This window comes from Lissotriton helveticus, chromosome 11, assembly GCF_964261635.1.
Source record: "Lissotriton helveticus chromosome 11, aLisHel1.1, whole genome shotgun sequence".
In the NCBI taxonomy this organism is placed as follows: Eukaryota; Metazoa; Chordata; class Amphibia; order Caudata; family Salamandridae; genus Lissotriton; species Lissotriton helveticus.
The window spans coordinates 770204629-770215985 of NC_136072.1; positions in this window are offsets into that span (position 1 = coordinate 770204629).

Sequence of the window (11357 nt, forward strand, 5' to 3'; positions counted from 1 at the left end):
CCTCTAATATGCTATGGGCAATTTCACCCAGATTCTGCCTGAAAAAGAAAGGCAATATCTATCATAGGGGAAACCCATTAAACCAAACCGGCATCTGGGAAAATGAAACAAACTAAATACAATGATGCCTTCGGTATTATTATGAAGATTACTTCTAGGAAGACCAATATTCCAAATTATCTGTCTTCTGTCTTTTACTTACTTATACAATAAATCTCTAATTTCAATTCTATTCATCTGGTAACTTTCTAAACAAATTTTCAAAAATAACACAAACAAGGAAAGTTGGTTAATATAAACTTTTTTAGTAAACCAATACTTTTTTTTCACAAAAACTTTTTGATTATTCAACTTTTTTTCTTTTTGAACTAATTTATATACATTTACCTTTCTTGTTATACACATTTATATACATTTGTCATCATAACCATAATCAAAAAAACGAAACTGTGTCCAATACCCTTTTCTGATGGTTCAACAAAAGCCCAATATGTTTTAAACAAGGAAATTCATGGTATCATATTATAGAACCTTAATTCCTTCGTCTCAATCATCCCCCATAATAATAGTGGAGTCTCTGAAGCTGAAAGTGACTTATGCTTCTTTCTTTAAGGCTCTCCTCAAGTATTTCAAGTATTAATTCCACGTTATAGGGTGTCAGATGTAAAGACAGTCAACGCGTTTCGGCCTATCACCACTTCAGGCCTCTTCAGGACTTTGGGCAAAAATAACACATCTACCTACAAAGTAACTAATAATATTAACATATATACATATATATAAGACTAGTCAGGTCATGAATAATAGAACCCAAGGATGCAGACCCATAGAATTAACGAGGTAACCAATACCTAGAGGTATACTGGCAACATTATTTAATTTAATAACACCACCTAATGTGCAAAGTGATTCACTATATAATTAGACAACCAATAAATACACAAAGCAAGCTTCCTTAAAAATGTGTGACTAAACCTTTATCCCTCAAATGCTATTCAACCAGTGCCAAAACGAAATCTAAATACCTGCACAAGATTGCAGTCAGCCTCGTTGTGATTAAATTGTACAAAAGTATACACAAATCCACAGATTAGCGCTGTCAATACCGAGGACACAATCCTCTGTCCAATATTCTGAAAAGAAAATCAATCGAGGTGTAATGACTAAAAGAAACCAGTTTATCCCATCTAATATGACTCGATAGGGCGGGACCATACACCCCATAGTATCTTACTTGTTTAAGGTGTGACTCATAAACGTCCAGGCGACAGTCCAGAGCATCCACAATGCTCGAGTTCTCAAATCGGTATACTTTGGAGCCCGCTGTGGCCAATTTCAGCGTGGAAAACAACCTATGAGTCGACTCAATCATTCCGGCTCGCTTCTAAAGCTGAACCTCTACCACGCCATGCTTGTTAATGAACAGAGAGGGCGGACAGCTCAGCCTTAACTCTGTATAGAAGAGGAAGTCAAAAACGGACTAAATTCCTATTCTGTACTCGTCCAACATGGAAGCCGAATTACGTGCTGAAACTGAATAACACCTACACAAAGACCACTAATGAATAAACAACACCATTAGCGCGGTCTAATTATTATATAACATAATTGTTTAAAAAGGAAAATAAAAAGGAAGTAATACTCATGAATAATAATAAAAACCAATAAAAGGTGACAGACCATATATATCTACCTCAGCTGCCATCCAAAACGGAAACAAAATAAGTTATCACCTTATATCCCAGTGTGTTGCCATTAACCTCGTACAGACTATAGAAATTTCATTGTACATTTCCACTATATATTCAAAGTACTCCATCACTGTTGAGTGGCGACAAAGGAGAGGCTTTAATTGCCAATGTCGATAAGATAGAAAAATTAAAGCAGTTAAAGAAGAAGAACATTCGTACACAATTACACGCACAGGTACTTTCAGAACACTTAAAAAATAATACCATTCCGGTTGGCCTACAGGTCAAAAACATCCCGGTTATTTTCATAAATGATAAAACATATTTGAATAGATTTGGCGGCGTAGGCACTACATTTTTAATAGATTGGATGGCCCTCTCAGTTGAGACGGCATTAAGACTTAACGAAGAAGAACTAAGAGCTATAGAGGAATTGGAGAAGGAAATCTTGGGGGATTCCACTATTAAAGATTCGAAGAAACTGTTAGAAGCTGCCGAAAAAACAATTGAAGATTTTGCTATTCATAATACCAATGTCAAGATCTCCAAGGTAGCGAGAGATATTAAGAGTTTTAAGATTGATGAGGTATACCCATACTTGAAGGAAGACTTTTTTTCAACCAACAACCCAAATTCACTCAATTTACAATATCGTTGAAGGTCTAGGAACAAATTTATTACTTTTTCTGATACTTCCTTGGACTCAAGCCAGGGGTCTAACAGCGGCTATTACCCCTACCCTCAGTATCCAAGAGCTAGGCCTCCTTTTTTTAAACAGAGTAAGGTACAGACCATGGGGAGGGGGCCCCAGATGGAGAGGATACAATTATCAAGTGGATTCATACCCCATACAGGGAGGATTCCAACAAGGGGAACAATATCAAAACCAGGAGGCGGCGCCATTCCGAACACGGAAGAAGACTTACAGACGGTAAAATCACATGTGCAAAGTAGATCAGAGACAGATTCAATCCCGATTTACAATTTATCTGATCACAATCCATCTGAAGAAGAATTATCGATCTTGTCTAAAGGTCTTACATTTGTCCCGACTAGGCTACAAAATTCAATAGACACAAAAACGGAAGTTCTAGCCTTCCTGAGGAAAGTGAGATTGAAAGCGTACTTCCTTGAGCGAAACAGTAATGCCCAAACTAATGTACGTGGACTTAAGAAACAATCGAAGTTCTTACCCGAAAGTATTCTTTTGCCACCGGAAATTTTAATCTTTGAAAATCACGTATTGCGTGATTTAGATAACCTCCAAAGTAAAAAATGTTACTACAATTCCAACTGTAGCAAATCAGAAATGCTAGCGCTCAAAAATCTGTCCAATAATCCTGCCATTACTGTTAAACCAGCAGATAAGGGTGGGGGGATAGTTCTGTGGGACACTGCTAGATACGAACAAGAAATCACCAATCAATTGTCTAATCGACAATTTTACAGACCACTTGATACTAATCCGACCCCCGACTGAAAGAACAAATTCGAACGATTACGCAGGAGGGCCTTGATGAGTTCCTTAACATTGACCAAAATAAAATTCCAAATATTTATGTACTCCCAAAAGTACATAAATCGCTTACTAACCCATTGTGGCAGCATGTGGTTCTCTTTTGGAACCACTTGCCCAATACGTGGACGTATTTTTACTTCCATTAGTTAAAGGGATACCTGCCTACATCCGTGACACGATGGATTTGATATCGAAGGTGGAAGGGTTAAAATTTGACCCTGGTAAACAACTTCTCTCCACCTTCGATATCGAATCACTTTATACCAACATACCTCAAGATGATGCATTGAGTGTTCTGGAGTTTGTCCTTGAATTGAGAGACCGCCCACATCAAGTACCCACCAAATTCATTGTTAATTTGGCCCAACTTTGCCTTAAAAACAATTTTTTCAACTGTAAAGAAAAATTGTACCTTCAAATTTATGGGGTAGCCATACGTTGCAGCTTTTCACCTGAAATTGCCTATCTGGTTATGGCACAGTTTGAACTTAAATGGATATATAGCGACACCAAGCCATATAAACATCAAGTGGAGTTTTGGTGTCGCTATATTGATGACATTTTTATGATCTGGAACGGTGATGTGGTTCAACTTACAGAGTTCCATAGTTGGTTAAATGGTAGAACACGAGAATTTAACTTTACGGTGTCTAGTAATTCCAACAAAATTAATTTTTGAGACGTCTATATTGAACATGATGAGGGTGAATTGTGTGTAAGTCTGTATACCAAGCCTACAGATCGTAATACCTTGTTACACTTTACCAGCAACCACCCCCGTACAATTAAAGAAAACTTGCCATACGGGCAATTCCTCCGTATCAGGAGGAATTGTAGTAATAAACAACAATACTTTTTCCATGCTAATAATCTGAAAGAAAAGCTTGTGAAGCGAGGCTACCCAAAACGATTATTCAAAATAGCTCTAAAAAGAGCTTGGTACACCCCAAGAGAAACACTGTTGGTACCCAAAGAAAAGGATAAAATCAATACTCCTCTTACATGTGTGTTAACCTTTGACCCTCGGGCGAATAAGGTTAAGAAAGTAATTCAAAGAAACTGGAAATTGTTGGATGGTTTGCAATACCGAAACCAATGTTTGCGTTTAAGAAAGGTCAGAATATTTGCAGCCAATTAGTAAGAGCTAATACTGCCAGTGGTAAAGTAATGCCAAGAGATACAAGAGACCTTCTTGGGTTCCCCCGGTTATAGGTCATTTTAAATGCCATAATTGTAAGGCATGTGACCTGACGAGGGACTCTAAAGAAATCGATATCAACGGTAGAACACACATACAAAAAACTTTCTCCAACTGTAATTCTAAAAATCTTATTTACTGTATCAAGTGTCCATGCAATTTTTTTTATATTGGACAAACTACTCAGACAGTTAAAACCCGTATTCTGCAACACAAATCGAGAATTAAATGTCAAACGACAGGGGCACCTTTGGTTAGCCACTTCCTCTTGCAGAATCATTCTATATAAGATATTCATTGGTCTGTACTGTGTTGTGTGACTAACCTGAATAAGGGAGAAACAGAGATAAAACTCAACCATCTCGAAGCCAGATTGATTGAAAAATATGAAACATCAAAATCAGGGCTTAATGACAGAGATGAGATCTGGTCATTACTCAGCTGAATGTGTACTTGTTAGTACCTGTATTCTGTGATATTGTGCGTGTGTAATTGATTTCCCTACTTTGAATATATAGTGGAAATGTACAATGAAATTTCTATAGTCTGTACGAGGTTAATGGCAACACACTGGGATATAAGGTGATAACTCATTTTGCTTCCGTTTTGGATGGCAGCTGAGGTAGATATATATGGTTTGTCACCTTTTATTGGTTTTTATTATTATTCATGAGTATTACTTCCTTTTTATTTTCCATTTTAAACAATTATATTATATAATAATTAGACCGCGCTAATGGTTATGTTTATTCATTAGTGGTCTTTGTGTAGGTGTTATTCAGTTTCAGCACGTAATTCGGCTTCCATGTTGGACGAGTACAGAATAGGAATTTAGTCCGTTTTTGACTTCCTCTTCTATACAGAGTTAAGGCTGAGCTGTCCGCCCTCTCTGTTCATTAACAATCATGGCGTGGTAGAGGTTCAGCTTTAGAAGTGAGCCGGAACGATTGAGTCAATTCATAGGTTGTTTTCCACGCTGAAATTGGCCACAGTGGGCTCCAAAGTATACCGATTTGAGAACTCGAGCATTGTGGATGCTCTGGACTGTCGCCTGGACGTTTATGAGTCACACCTTAAACAAGTAAGATACTATGGGGTGTATGGTCCCACCCTATCGAGTCATATTAGATGGGATAAACGGGTTTCTTTTAGTCATTACACCTCGATTGATTTTCTTTTCAGAATATTGGACAGAGGATTGTGTCCTCGGTATTGACAGCGCTAATCTGTGGATTTGTGTATACTTTTGTACAATTTAATCACAACGAGGCTGACTGCAATCTTGTGCAGGTATTTAGATTTCGTTTTGGCACTGGTTGTATAGCATTTGAGGGATAAAGGTTTTGTCACACATTTTTAAGGAAGCTTGCTTTGTGTATTTATTGGTTGTCTAATTATATAGTGAATCACTTTGTGCATTAGGTGGTGTTATTAAATTAAATAATGTTGCCAGTATACCTCTAGGTATTAGTTACCTCGTTAATTCTATGGGTCTGCATCCTTGGGTTCTATTAATTATGACCTGACTAGTCTTATATATATGTATATATGTTAATATTATTATTTACTTTGTAGGTAGATGTGTTATTTTTGCCCAAAGTCCTGAAGAGGTCTGAAGTGGTGATAGGCCGAAATGCGTTGACTGTCTTTACATCTGACAACCTATAACGTGGAATTAATACTTGAAATACTTGAGGAGAGCCTTAAAGAAAGATGCATACCGTATTTTCCGGCGTATAAGACGACCCGGCGTATAAGACGACCCCCTACTTTTGTTGATAAAATGTAGGTTTCGTGCTATACTCGCCGTATAAGACTACCCCCACTGCCAGCGCAGCCCAACGCAGGATGTGTATATAAGCCTAAATTCAGATGTGTGTTGTCACTGGCATTAGGTACAAGGTTTAGTTCTAATCTGTCATATTTCATTGTACACACATTGTGCGGACAGGTAAATGAGGCACATGCTCTTCTTACATACTGTTGATTGAACTTTATTACATCAGTGAAAAAGGAAACAAGCTAGTAGCACATAGTTCCCCGGAATACTTAATGCTATTGAGGACCCATAATAAGGCTTCCAGAGACTTGCGTTATTCATCCAGAACTTTTGCAAACAACATGGCCTCATATTATGTACCTGGCACAAGTTTGCGAAGGCTCATGCACAGGTGGACATCACCATGTGGCACCTGAAAATCCTGTCTCTTGCCACAGAAAAAAACAGCATCGGTCTTCTGTTAAAGTTAAGCTGCACCATTTCCTATTGAGAAGCGGTCTGACACCTTCGGGTGAAGTCCGCGCTATATAAAAACGCATGAAACATACCGTCAAATTTGGTACCCGGCGTATAAGACGACCCCCGACTTTCCAGAACATTTTAAGGGGTTAAAAAGTCGTCTTATACGCCGGAAAATACGGTAAGTCACTTTCAGCTTCAGAGACTCCACTATTATTATGGGGGGTGATTGAGATGAAGGAATAAAGGTTCTATAATATGATACCATGAATTTCCTTGTTTAAAACATATTGGGCTTATGTTGAACCATCAGAAAAGGGTATTGGACACAGTTTCGTTTTTTTTATTATGGTTATGATGACAAATGTATATAAATGTGTATAACAAGAAAGGTAAATATATATAAATGAGTTCAAAAAGAAAAAAAGTTGAATAATCAAAAAGTTTTTGTGAAAAAAAAGTATTGGTTTACTAAAAAAGTTTATATTAACCAACTTTCCTTGTTTGTGTTATTTTTGAAAATTTGTTTAGATAGCTACCAGATGAATAGAATTGAAATTAGAGATTTATTGTATAAGTAAGTAAAAGACATAAGACAGATAATTTGGAGTATTGGTCTTCCTAGAAGTAATCTTTATAACAATACCAAAGGCATCATTGTATTTAGTTTGAAAAAGAAAGGCGGCAGTTCTCTGGCCTACCTATCCGCTGAGGCCTGGAACTCTCTCCCCTTTGACCTATGCAGCCTGCAGGATCCTATCCAATTTAGAAAGAAACTAAAAACTTTCCTTTTCAACTGACATGTTCTCCTCTGTCTTTGCCTTTCTTCTCTCTGCTTTGGTCTTGGACTCGCACCAGGACACTCTTTGAGTAGCTGTGCGCGTTATAAACTCTGTTAACATAACATAACATGAATACTTAGTTTCCATCTCTGACATACTCCTGTGATGGCTTGACAGAGTAAGGGCCATCGGAGGTTTGCCATTGGACTGCCAGTCCGATTTAGAGTGAGCGGTCCAATGGCTAGTTTTCACTGTTTCTCACCGCTGAGTAAAACTGCAAAATGAGCCACACTCAGTGGGAGACAACCCCAAGGATGAGAGGGTCATTCGTTTTTGTATAAAAAACATGTTAAATGTTTGCTGGACTGTCATGTTGACGGTGCAGTCCATCAAGCGTTTAATAGATTGACAAAAAACATCTACATTTGGTGTGCAGAGAAGCCTTGGTATGGCTGGAGTAAAATACTCCTTCATACTGACACATTTATCTCTGTCTGACAAAGTATAAATCAGGCCCTTTAATTGATCCCTAAATAATTCTGTGTGCCAATCACCCATCCTGTACCTACCAGTTCTGTTTTGTTCTGAATACCATGATTACAGCTAATTATGGGTATCTAAATTGAAGCCATCTGTGGTTTTCATCAGTCAACATATTGCTTTCGCTGTCATCTGTAGTACCCCCAGAATGTCCATCGCCATGGACGTCAATTCGCTAAATTGCCTGGGTTAGCAGCAGTGACATCATCACAACAGTCAGCCGCTGATGACATCACAGGAAGTGACATCTCATGACCTTTTGACTCTGATGACATTAGCTAAAGTGTTGTCACATCACTTTTTACATACTGCCATTAAGGTAGTCACACCACTGAATTCAAAATACCAACAGGAAACGAAAGCGTAAACATTAAATGCAAGATCAATAAAATAATGGCCAGGTTTCTAAAGAACTTGCTAATCTATTCTTGTACCACACCTCTATATTAATTTTCGTTGTGCCATGATATTTTACGAGAGTATCCATTATATGTCAGGAGAGCTGCCAAGATATGTCAGGTTTCCAGCGGTAATCTTCCCAGATACACCTGACTTGCACACATACCCACATGCCAATGCACACCACTGCATGCCAAAACACAGCTGCAAATGCCCACCTAAGCCAAGGGCCAAAGCTATCACCCACTGTCCAGACACAGTCTTCTGCTCTTTCACACAGCCTCAAATGAATGGCTCAGCCATTACTTCAGGTGTCAATTATACATCAAGTATCAATCGCATGGCCAGCAGCAGAACGGAGACAGTCATCCAACTGGCTGACCATACGTAAGACTGATGCAGCTATATCCTGCAAGGTGATTCATAGGATTTTTTTCTTCTCTCTTTTCCTGAAGGGAGAGGTCCTGAAAAGGAACATGAAAAGCTCAGCAGCAGCAGAGAAAGTGGAAAGAGCTCCGCTTCTGTTGGAGCACCTGCAATTAAATGAGGCTTTTGTGATATGTCTGCAGAAAATCAACCTTTGCAAAATAAAAACATTCTGAAGTGGGAAACAAACTCAAAGGAATTAAAATATCCATTTTCTTCTCGTGCAACAGTAGGAAAACAGGGCTCAAGCGAGCCCTGATTTCTTTCTGTTTGAGCCACTGCCTTTGAGATCTCTGAGGCCAGGGGTCGCAAGGGAGTGCCAGTGGTCTATGAGGTCCATGCCATTTCCCCATCGCTCATCCCACCTGCGCCATCTAATGTTGAGCCCAGTGTCCCGGATATCCATAATTCAGCCCATGTAGTATGCCCCTGTATGAAACGTTTTAGCGCCACCAGCTTTACAGAGTTGATGGTTGGGAGAATACACGGCTTCATTGAAACTGCTACCCAATGTCTGCCTACTTAGCCTTTGTGAAATACAATTGAGCCTGGCCTACCCAGCCACAGGTTACTGACAAGTTTTTGTATTCATTATGTCGATGTCCAGGCAGGCTATTCCCTCAGTCTTAGACATCTTGCAATGTCTTATGCAAAATGAAGAAATCATTACAGACACCTGCCAGTGCATGGCCTCTCCCTTCATTGACTCAATAACCAAGGAAGCCAAATAACTCAGGGGACCCACAACTTATTCTCCCTGACCAACACCGTTGTTTCCCACAACAACCTTATCTTCTTATTCTTATTCCTCAGTAACTTCTACCCATTACCTTACCCCCAGCAGGATCACCTGTCTAACGAGGACTGCTTAGTTAGCCTACAACTTCAATATAAAACACCATACCTGCTTCTGAAAGACACAACCAGTGTCTAATTATTGCCTAACTTTCTTCACTTATATCATTATGGGCCAGCCTTTAGCTTCAAATATACCGACGTCGCAAAATGTGTTATAAATGATACATACTTTTAAATATATATCATATATTCATAATCAGAGGATCCCCGCAGATCTGCTTCAGTATATGGTCTCATCCTTAGAAAGTGTTGAGAATGGTATGCTCCAGACTGCACTATATTCTTTGTAAACAATTGTCTTTTCCAGCATTCCAGTTATTGAATTCCGTAGGAAATTGGCATTCACCTATTGATCCATACGTTCACTCTCAGGAATAAATCCCTTTCTCTTTTGGTTACCAACTGAACGCCACCTTCTAAGCTAATGATCATAGGCCTCAAGTTGATGTGCTCACCTTATGATGTTCTCATACCATATTCAGTGGTAACACAGCTAATTTACAATGGGGAAGCAGTCAGAACACTGCGGTCTTAACCGCAAGTGTTCCGACTCGGCAAGCTAAACCAGGCTTGCCTTAAGTCAGTGCGCGGTCTAGCTACTGGCTGCTGGGGACAGAATCAGGAAGACCTCGCAAGAAGAATTCCACTGTGAGGTAAGTGGGGCTGGGCTGTAGTGTTAGTTTTGTTGGCAGGGGGGTGGGTGGGGTAGTTTTGTGGGCTGGGAGGTGGGTTGGGGGTCGTTTTCTGCTCTGGGGGCGTCAGGGTAGTTTTGTGAGCTGGAGGATGTGTCGGAATAGTTTTGTGGGCTTGGGGTGGGTCGAGGTAGTTTTCTGGGCTGGGGTGGGCCAGGAGTAGTTTTCAGGGCTGGGGGGGATGGGGGGAGGGGGGTCGGAGTAGTTTTTAGGACTGGGGGAGTGTGGGTTTTTTATTTTAATTAGGGGTTAGGGTATTAGGCCTTAGGGCAGGGGGTGGGGAATGGGTAGTTGGGGTAATTTTTCGGGCTTAGGGGAAGGAGGGGTAGTTTTTCGGGCTGGGTCTGGGCTAGGACAGGGTTTTGGGGCTCAGGGCAGGGGGTGGGGAATGGGTAGTGGGGGTAGCTTTTACGGTTTAGGGGAGGACGGGGTAGGTAAAAGGGTTGCGAGTCAGGGTAGTTTTTTTAAATAGAGGTTAGCCTAAGGGCAGTGGAAGGGGTTGGGGTAGTTGTAGGGACAGCGCAAGGAGGTTGGAGGGGGTTGAGGAAGTTTTTAAGGATTAGGGGCAGTGTGGGGGGTTGGGAGTGGGTAGGGGTATTTGGACCTCAGGGCGGGAAGGGGGCGGGGGGAGTTTGTAGCTTAGGGGCAGAGGGGGACGCGACCTTAGCCATGCATACCCTTTTACCATTCATCCTTTTAGCACAAAATTACGTAGTAAAGACATGCATGGTAAAGGAATGCATGACTTAGAAGCATTTGTCGTTTATGCTGCGTGGTAGAGGCACGCGTGGTTTATCCAGCCGTGCCTTTATCATACAACCTTTACAATGGCACATGAAATATAAAAATAAAGGTGTCATCTTGTGTTGTATGTGTCATTTCCTAGAGCACTTTTATATATCACCCCTGTTAACTTTCTTACACACCCAGGGGCATATTATCAAGGGCTGGCGATAGAAGTATCGTCGCTTTAGCGTCCGTTTTCGGACGAAAAGCGGCGATAATTTTGTTGT